The 10,584-nt window shown below is 31.9% G+C and overlaps 1 protein-coding gene across 1 annotated transcript in view; it reads left to right on the top strand.

Annotated features, from left to right (window-relative positions):
- LOC106471315 (pre-mRNA-splicing regulator WTAP-like) overlaps positions 1 to 10,584 on the top strand; it is a 71,874-nt gene that overhangs the window by 36,321 nt on the left and 24,969 nt on the right. The gene's annotated exons all lie outside the window — the stretch shown is intronic.

Raw genomic sequence — 10,584 nt, 5'->3', positions numbered from 1 at the left:
ATATACTTAAATCCAGTTAAGTATTGTAAAGCTTTTGTCTTTATAAACCTTCTGTTGGTTACAAACTTGTGCACCATTGGCTAGCAGAAAACAGCATCATTCAAACCTGATCAGTACTGGCTATACATCTGTATGGTTTGTTGAATCCGTGTGTGTGTGTGTGTATGACAGGAGACACAATTATCCTTAAGAACCTTAGTTTTAAGTCCAGAGTTTTAGCTGATAGTTCTAAAAATGTCAAAACAATTAATAGCTGTTGCTGACATAACATAGAACTTTTTGCCTGGTACAGTAGCTACAAAACAATCATTATGCAGTTCCAAACACTTCACAGCAATAGTGAGAACTAGGTACTCTTAAAATTAAAATCAGAGGTCATAAACTCACAAATTCAAATTTTAATTTAATTCTTTTTTTTATTTAGCACACTAATAATTTTTATCATTTTGTGAATTTCATTAAATTTAATCTGGTGTGTAAAGAATACATAAATCTGTAACCTTCTGTTTTATCAAGACTGGTTAACAGTTCAATAAATTGAGGTTTTGATTGTGATCTACTTTTAAAACGTTTGAATTGCTCAAGTATGAAACTACAGCAATGTAATGCAGCAGTAACAATGATGAAATATTGGACTTGTCAAATGTATGTAAAAACTTAATTTTACACACTTTTTTCATGGAGCATATTCCCTTAGTCAACAATATTATTACTGATCTAATGTCTTGAAATTATAAAACCAACATATATTCATTTAACACTTTTTCTGAACATATTAGAATTGACTTAGTGTGTTAAATATTTGCTTTTTTTCTTATACATTTTAATCTTACAGTCTGCATGGAATTATTAAAATATAAAATGTTATGTTGGTATACTAAGTTCCTTTATCAACTTGAGGTAGAATTCTTGAATGAAAGGATAGACAATTCTGTATGTATTTCTTTATTACATTTTGATTACTAAGGGTTTTAACCAACTCAAAATTCTAAATTTTTGTAAAAGGGGTTTTTTTTTTGTTTAGCGAGATGCTACTCTCGGAAATAGATATCAGTGTCATGAAACCAAATATTAACTACACCTATGTCAGTGAACACCACAAAATAGTTTGGTTTATATATATCCATGTTTATTTAATCATACAAAATATTTTGTTGTTACTTTGTTGTTTTTTTTATATTAAAAGAAAATGGCTGTAAAAGTTTTTGGTCTTTTTATTAAATTAGATAACTTAATTGAAATTTTAGCTTGATAGATCATACAAAACATCTGAACAAGTAGTAAATAACCTGCATGGACCATCGTAAATTGATCTTAAGCCTAGGCTGAACTCTAGCATAGCATAAAGAAAATGAATGGTTGTTTTGTACCAAGTAAAATTACCTTTCTTTGTTCAGATATTTATCATTGATTCTTAAAATGATACAGTCTCAAATATTTTACACAGGAAATTTGACAAAAGTAAGACTTTTAGTTTTCACTTGAAATTCAATCTAGATATTTTTGTAGTTTTCTAGTATGTCATCATAGGAGTAGTAAACTAAAGTAATTTTCAACTGTAAAAGCTACATTGTGCAATACATGGCATTTATTTATCCAAGTTTGATCTGTGTTTGAAATACATGAAACATTTATCTAGGTTAGCTGAGAATTTAAAATACATGAAACATTTATCTAGGTTAGCTGAGAGTTTGAAATACTGGACACATTTTTACATTTTACAGCTCTGATTGTAAAGTATATGACACATTTATCAAAGATAGCTCAGTGTGTGTAACACTTGACACATTTATCAAAGATAGCCCAGTGTGTGAAATACTTGACACATTTATCAAAGATAGCTCAGTGTGTGAAATACTTGACACATTTATCAAAGATAGCTCAGTGTGTGTAACAAATTTGACAGTTTGAAATACTGGACACATTTTTACATTTTACAGCTCTGATTGTAAAGTATATAACACATTTATCAAAGATAGCTCAGTGTGTGTAACACTTGACACATTTATCAAAGATAGCTCAGTGTGTGTAACACTTGACACATTTATCAAAGATAGCCCAGTGTGTGTGAAATACTTGACACATTTATCAAAGATAGCTCAGTGTGTGAAATACTTGACACATTTATCAAAGATAGCTCAGTGTGTGTAACAAATTTGACAGTTTGAAATACTGGACACATTTTTACATTTTACAGCTCTGATTGTAAAGTATATAACACATTTATCAAAGATAGCTCAGTGTGTGTAACACTTGACACATTTATCAAAGATAGCCCAGTGTGTGTAACACTTGACACATTTATCAAAGATAGCCCAGTGTGTGAAATACTTGACGTATTTATCAAAGATAGCCCAGTGTGTGAAATACTTGACACATTTATCAAAAATAGCCCAGTGTATGAAATACTTGTCGTATTTATCTAAGTTATCTTGAAATATAATTGATAATCTTTAGAACCACTATTGCTAGAACCGAAGTGAAATAAAATACCTAGGTGTAAAGAGCCTTATCAACTCTAGATGGAATTATATATCTTTGAACACTATTTTTAGTCCCTTTGTTATTAAGATGTCATGAATGTTTGCTCCAATTATTGAATTCAAATAGTAACTGAAACCTCTTAGTTTTATATCACTGTGAAGTTATTTACAGCTGCAAAAGTACAGGATTGAGTAACATTTATAGTTTTGTTTTTTTTAATAGTCAATATCCACATTTTCACACTAACTTGCTTAAAATTTGTGTTACAGAAAGCTTAGTAATATTTCATGAAATAATCTCAAATTACTTAAGATCAGCTCTGATAAGATGTCTAGTATAGAAACTACCATTTTATATGTGGTGCTGCTATATGTCATATACCAAGTTTATAACTTTGTAAGGAATAGTACATTTTATTTTTAACAATTCTGTTGAAATTTATACTTCTGTGTTACTCTATAATCAATTATTTCAGATGCTGTGAATAGTAGTAGAACTATAAAAAATTCATTTCTAGTTAGAATTGGAGATATAGTAAATAATTTACTTTAAAAGAGGATTATCTGATTTTGTTATATATTCTGTAAAATTAGTTTTATCGGTATCTGAATCCAGTGAACCCATAATGTCACTTTCAGAATCTGTTGTATGTTACTCACCTTAGTATTGTTTTCAGTTAGTATACATCATATATTCTGTAAAATTAGTTTTATCGGGATAAAACTAATTTTACAGAATATATGATGTATACTAACTGAAAACAATACTAAGGTGAGTAACATACAACAGATTCAGAAAGTGACACTATGGTTCACTGGATTCAGATAGGTATCTGAATCCATAGTATCACTTTCTGATTCTACTAGATGTTACTTACCCTAGTATTGTTTTCAGTTAGTATGAATTATATATTCAGTAAAATCAGTTTGTTCTTCTACTGAATAAAGTGAACCCATAGTGTCACTTTCTGAACCTTTATATATAAAAAATGCCTTTTTTCAACTGCCATGTTTATTTATTGATGTGTATAACATCACCTTTCGAATTCACTATATGATGGAAATGTTACTATCTGGGCCCAATGTTTTAACAGATCTGTACTTTTGAATCTAATCCAGCCAAGGTTCTGATCCCAATGTATACAAAAGTGTTATTTGCCCAACTCATTTTGTTTTGAGAATCCAAAATTATTAATATGTAAACTTTTCTCTTTTTTCAATTATCTGAATTAAATTTGTGTGTGTGTGTCCAAAAGTATTACTTCTGTATTCAGTTGTTTCAAAAGTGTCATTTTATCCACTGTGTTCAACAAGAATTTTTCAGGGCCCATTATATTCAAAAGTATTACTTTATAAGTTCAATGTGTTTGAGTGTCACTCTTAAACTTTTATTACAGAATATTACTACTATACTCTTTGTATTCAAAATTTTATTTTGTGAAGTTTTTGTATAACTAAAATTAACTCTTTCTGATTTCAACATATTCAAAAATGATAGTTGTTAGACCCAAAATTTTTTTGAAATAACATTTTAAAATTTAGTGCATCTAAGGATACTAACCTTCTGTATTCATGTCATGAAACAAAACATAATATTACTCTGAATTTTCTGCATCTGGTTGATTGTTTGAGAAATATAATAGACTGCATGGGTCAAAATGAATGAGAGTTTGAGACTCTGAAACCAATAGTTTTGGAGTAATAAAATTGTTAGTTTCTGGAATCCTGTAGAGTTAACTTTTAGTTGTTCCAACCCAGCAAAGTTCACAGTATATCCTGCAGTAGGTTTCAGGCAGAGAGAAAAAAACCTATATTAAACTATCTCGTACTTCTGAGAACTTTATTCTGTGTAATTTAATACAATGTACCATGATATAGCAAGCACCTACTCTCTTTTCTGTTCCTGATAAGATTATTCTGTAGCTTCGCTCACTGCTAAATCCAGGTATTAACCTTTTGTGTATGAGTACTTTGTTAACTATCATTGGCAGTATCTGTACAAGGTTGAGTTTAGAACCAGCTACTTGAAGATTAAACAGATGGAAAAACTGAACCAGAAAAGAGAAGAGCAAAAGAAGAATGTTGTCAGTGAAAGCTTGTTTTAGTAACAACAAAAAAGACGAAAGTTAGCAGGCAGCAAAGAAGGCAAGGCCGTTTGGAGAAAAGCAATGCAAATCAAGTGCATCAGCGACTATTGGCACACAAATGACAAGAAGATTTTCGAAACATTCCTTTTTGCAGCATCGAGACCTTTTTCCTTTTTTACAGAAAAATGAATTCATCTTTTACTCTAGATCGTGCAATAATGCTAGTGTAAATTGTTTTTGTGTTGATTATTTAAAAAACAAGGAAGACCAGATTCAAATAAGAAGCCATCTAAAGGTATGGAAAATGTTTCATTTAATTGCCATGATAGGGTTTGTAGCAAGAGCACAAGGTCTTAAATTTTCAGGTGTAGGACAAGATGCCGGGTGTCCTTCCATTTTACCACAAGCCACTTTCATGACTATTTTTTAGTATAGTGATGTTTTTATCCATAGTCATCACTTTGTTGCTATATTAAATTTAGCCTAATGCTGAAACAGTGTAGCAAACTCACCAACAGGCTTTTGTTGCTGCTTTTCACCAAACTTCAGAGTGAAGCATATGTAACAGATATTAACTGGACACACACACACACATTCAAATTATTGTGTCATTTGATTATAATTCTTTTTTTTTACCTTCCAAAAGTAAGTAAAGGAAAGCTATTTGAGAAAAACAGTCATACTATTCTTTTTGTTTTATGGCTTTCTGAAAAAACAGTGTCCTGTCTTTGGGGAAAACATGTCTTAGTTATTATTGGTGCATGTTTAAATATTAGTATTTTATGTTTTCAGAGTGTATAGTGTGGATTGGAGTGTTTTAGTTATTTTGTAAATGATATTTATTTCTGGATTAAAAGAGAAACATTATTAATTTCCTGCCATTTTGGTTTTTACACTTTTGTTTGGGTTTATTACTGCTGGAAAGGCCTGGCTGTAACATTCTTGTAATGGTCAGAATTATTTACATATTTTCATGGTTTATTTTGTATTATAACAAAATATAAAGGAATTATTTTTTTCAAATTTTCAACAAGTAGGTTTTTGAAAGTTACTAAATTATTACAAAGTTATAATTTTGTGAACTTATTAAGTATTGTACAAACTCCAATCAATGGACACTAGTATTTCCAACTTGAAATTCAGGCTTTGGTTTAAAAGAATTTGGGTTATTATTATTTATGCAGTCCAATTTGTATGCAATATGTTTAAAACATTAGCTGTAAAAAATAGTTGGGAGATAAAAGTACTGAATTTGCTCTTATAATCTTATGTTTTATTTAGCCAAGATGAGGTATTTGTGAATTAAAAAACATTTAATAGATGGTCACCATATTGGCAGTTTTAAAATCTATGTATTCTTTCTTCATGAAAGATGATACAAAACATGTTTATGGAATGCTTTAGTAAAGACTATTGGAAGTTGGAATAACTGTATTATCACTTATTTGGTGTATGTTTATCTCTCCTCCATTAGTTTTACATCATAATCATTTTTGGTTTTTTAGCTTGTAATGTGAGTTTGTAAAAGTTAAGAAATAACTTAATTCTTTTCTTAAGAAGTATATAAAACATGAAGCTTAACTATTTGCCAAGTATGTTGATATGAAGCACCAGTAGGAGCTGCAACATGTTCATTGTGAGGCGATACACACCTCTTTACACAGAAAGCTATCTTCCTCATGCATCTACTTTAAAGATTTGCATGGTACCAGCCTTTAGGCAACTCCCACCTAAACTCTTGAGATTTCTTGTGATTTTCACTACTGCTTAATTAGATTATTATGCAGCAAAAACCTTCCACAAAAATGAGGGTGAAACAACCTCCATCTATATGTTTGCACTCATGATCTTCATTCTTTTTCCTTGGCATTGCATGCTTAAGATGTGTTTGTTTTTGCTTGTAATTTACAGAGATTTACTGTCTAATAAAGCGACGTTGTTTCCTTTAGTTAACCCTGCATTAGTATCCTTAATGTATGGAACAACCTTTGTGCCATGAGATTGTGCCCCACCCCCACAAATGGAGTTTTGTTTAATTGATTATTTATCTATGTGTGCATTTAAAGTAAACATCTTGTGAACAATTCCATATGTTTTGGCAGTGTTAATAAAGGAATAATGGGAAATATCAGATATTAATGCTTGGTATCGCTTTATTTACAGAAATATACATGATTAAAAAGTTTTTTTTTTTATCTAAACATTTTCCTATGAATTATTTTGAACTAAAAACATCATTTCTTTGCCAACATAAATAAAAATACTGTACATTTAATCTAACCTAACTGATTATTCAGAGTCATCTGTATTTGATACTGTTGTTTGACACTGAAAGCACAGGATATAAACTTGATTGTGATCTGTCTTCAAGCTGATAATATTCACTCTCACTATTATCCTGAGGTTCACTATCACTGGGACAGTCAGCCAACATCCGCCTTAATTCTCTCGCCTTTACTGTTTCCATCCATCTTCTATCTAATAAAAAAAAATATGAAACTGTCCTGATAAAAGCCTAATATTCTCCAAAAATATTTGTTAAAGCAAGTATCGTTTTATATTTGGCATGTGTAAGCTCTAAAAACTCTTATTCTGCAGGACCACATGAGGTATCCTTGTGGTATACTCTGTTATTTGTCCCCTGTTCAATCCACACCATACCTATTCCAAGGACTATCCTGCTTTTCTGGCTTGTGCTTGCTAGCTTTTCAAAATAGGGTCACACAGTTACCCATTGCACTGTCTCCAGTAAAACACCTTGGCAGATGACTGATGGAGTCCAAGCATTTCTCCAGGTCTCCCCCCCTCCTCCTTCAAACAGAGCACAGGAGACCCCTACCAGTTCCTAGCCACTGGGGTGATGGACCATGGAGAACCCTCACTGATTTGGACAGAATAGCCAGGGTCTTGCGAAAGGTCCCAGTTCAGTGGGTAGTGGGGTGGTAGTGACACTCTCAATGTAGTGCAGGTCACCACTCTTATAAGTATATTCATTACATGCCAGCATCACCCATCCTACCATCACCTGGATGTTGGTTCCAAGGTGGTCTGGTGCTGAATTGATGTAGAACTAGACCATACAAGCCCTCACACACACATGTTTGGTGGGGATACTACCCCAACCATGGCCTGGACAATAAAATTCCCACTGACTACCTGCACTAATCTCCCGTTTGTGGAGTTGAGGTTAACACTTGCAAACAGATCACACTCTTTTCCTGCTAGTGTCGACAAAAATACCATGGCATGTATTTCATGCTTTCCTCCTGCAGCCGGTGTCAGTCCAATAAGTCTGATGGTAGAGATGAGATGTGCACTTAGTATGGTCTGAATGCAACCCAACCACGCTGCTTTCTGACCTCTTGTGGTCAAGTTCTTGGGTAGTCATGTTTTTATTCCACCCATACCCATGACACATGGAGCTTGTTTGTCTCTTCCTCCCTTCCAACCTGGGAGAAGAGTGTACCCTCGAAGAGATGAGAGGCAGTCTCCCACAAGTGCGCTCTTATGGAGCCCATGCCATCTGATATCACACCCCATGGGTTTCCTTTGGGCACTTTCTGAAGAAAGCTCATCTAGGTAACTTTCACAATGGACACTCCATCATTTCATTGTTGGATTCTAGCTATGTATGTGCAGATGTATCACCTCAGAAGTTAACATTTTCTTTACCTGAAAATGTATTTCTGTTAGATACCTCTTCAAACATTTCCCACCTTTCCTCTTTACTTCTAGTGCAACTTTGTATTCCTTGCCTCATCAAAGAATGAAGATCACAATAGCAAAAGCATAGAGGGAGCTAGTGCACTGGGAGGTTGTGTTACCATTCTTTTGCTACATAATGTCAATATGCAGTAGCACAAATCATGAGAAGTCTCATAAGTTTAGGTGGGAGTTGCCTCAAGGCTAGTGACATGCAAATCTCTAAGTCAGATTACGGGGAAGATAGCATTCTGTGTGAAGATATGAGTATCTATTGGAAATACATTTTCAGATAAGGAAAATGTTAACATTAGGTTTCCCCTCAAACATCAGACCTTTAAGATTCTTGATTTCATATTGAAGAGATCTTATTTTCAAATTTCTGCATTTACTCCAGTTTTATCTTAGTTTGTTAAATGCCAAGACTTTCATGTAAACCATGTTTACTGATGTTGGTCTTTAAGATGCTATAGCACCAGATATGCATGGTATGTGGTGGTGTATGATGTGGAAGGTAGGTCAGTTATAACTGGATATGCTATACACTTCAGAGTTATGCTCGTGAAATGATAAATGTCTTATGTTCAATCATTCAGCATATATTAAAACATTATTTTTATGTGTGATTTACTACTTTGTATGAGAGCTTAAATAGTAAAAGAAGTTTTGTCATAAAAACTTGTTAAATTTTTTTGTTACAACATACCTCTGTAAAATATTTGTTGGTTGATCACAAAATCTTTAAACATTAAAAAAGTGCTATATAATAGTTTTAGCTGCTTTTATACGTTAAGCTTTTAATAACATATGTAATTCTTTTTTCTTTAGTCCATTAATATATGTTTATCTTCTTGACTTTTTTTCAGTTAGCCTGTCTCTGTCACTTCTGACAATTATATTTTGCTATTTAACTCTAATTTCATTATTTTATTATACTTTTATTACAGACATTCTTTTGCATTCTTAGCTTAAATATATGGACTTAGACATCCTAAACTGGCCAAACCTCATGAACTGTTATTAAGTTTATGGCCAAAAAATCATTAATAATGAGATACCCAACCGATGAAATAATATATTCTAATTTTTGTTAGTGAGAAGAGTGTACTTAATTGTCTATACTCATTACCAGGCTGACCTTTAGTTTTGCTTTATGTGGGTAATTGCTCTGAGTGGAAGTTATTTGTATTATCATACTAACAAATTCAACAAAAATGAACAAAATTATCCCTTCAACCATCTGCAAAGTGAATTTCTTTGTGTGATTTTCGAGTTTGATTTCACTTCATATATTTCTCATGCAATTCCATGTTGTTGTTTTCTTACTGCTAATTCACCTTTTAGTTTGTTTTTAATTGAATATGCACAACTTTGATAGAATTGAAAATCATATACCTTCAGATGATTTTCTATTGTACCTGTTATGTGCTTGTGGGGGTATGTTCTCTTTTGTTCAAAGCTCTTGGATTGTTACATGTACTTTTTTCTTTCCTTATGTAGATCCCTCCAGAGCATGTTTTTTTTTTATCAGAAAGTTTTAGGCAAGTGAGCAATTAAAAGTGGTGAAGATGTATTTCCAAGATTTGTTTCCCTACCATTTTCTGACCATCATGACAACAACTGTTAATGCCTTTTTACCAGCAGTCTGTTCCCAAGCCTCATTTTTTAATGGTATAAACTAACATTTCTGAGTAAAACAAAACAAGGACATTGTGCAGGATAGACCATATGTTAAAATAATTCTGAGAATGTATATAATAACAATAATAATACATTATTGAACTTTTCATTAGTCAGATAGATGAGGATAATAACACATAAAATAACTAAAATAAAAAAACTGTGACTTCACACTTTAAATACAAGCTCTGTGCTTGTAATAACAAGCACAGTTTCTTGTGGTTATAGACTTAGTCATAGTTGTAGTTATGGTTCCACATCTTTCAATTTATTATGCTTCTTTATTTTGTGTTGCATTAGTGAGGAAGATCCTAATTCATATAGATATTATAATGTAATGCTTCATTAAGAATTATTTTATTTTTATTAGGTGAAATGTTAGATAATATAAAATAATGCTTTTTTTTCTGTAAGTTTTTACACAACCCACATTTAGGGAAACCCTGCTGTACTAGGATTTTATATATATATAAATATAAATATATATAAATAGCAGATTCATATTTATTGTTCATATGGAAGATATCTATAATGCAAAGGCTTTATAAACCCTGTGAGAAACACATTGATATGTGGTAAATCCAAGCAGTAGTATATACTACTGCTTGGATTTACCACATATCAATGTGTTT

This window comes from Limulus polyphemus, unplaced genomic scaffold (assembly GCF_000517525.1).
Source record: "Limulus polyphemus unplaced genomic scaffold, Limulus_polyphemus-2.1.2 Scaffold4536, whole genome shotgun sequence".
Taxonomy (NCBI): domain Eukaryota; kingdom Metazoa; phylum Arthropoda; class Merostomata; order Xiphosura; family Limulidae; genus Limulus; species Limulus polyphemus.
The sequence above is the reverse complement of the archived record's forward strand: the minus strand, read 5'-3'. Positions and strand labels throughout refer to the sequence as shown.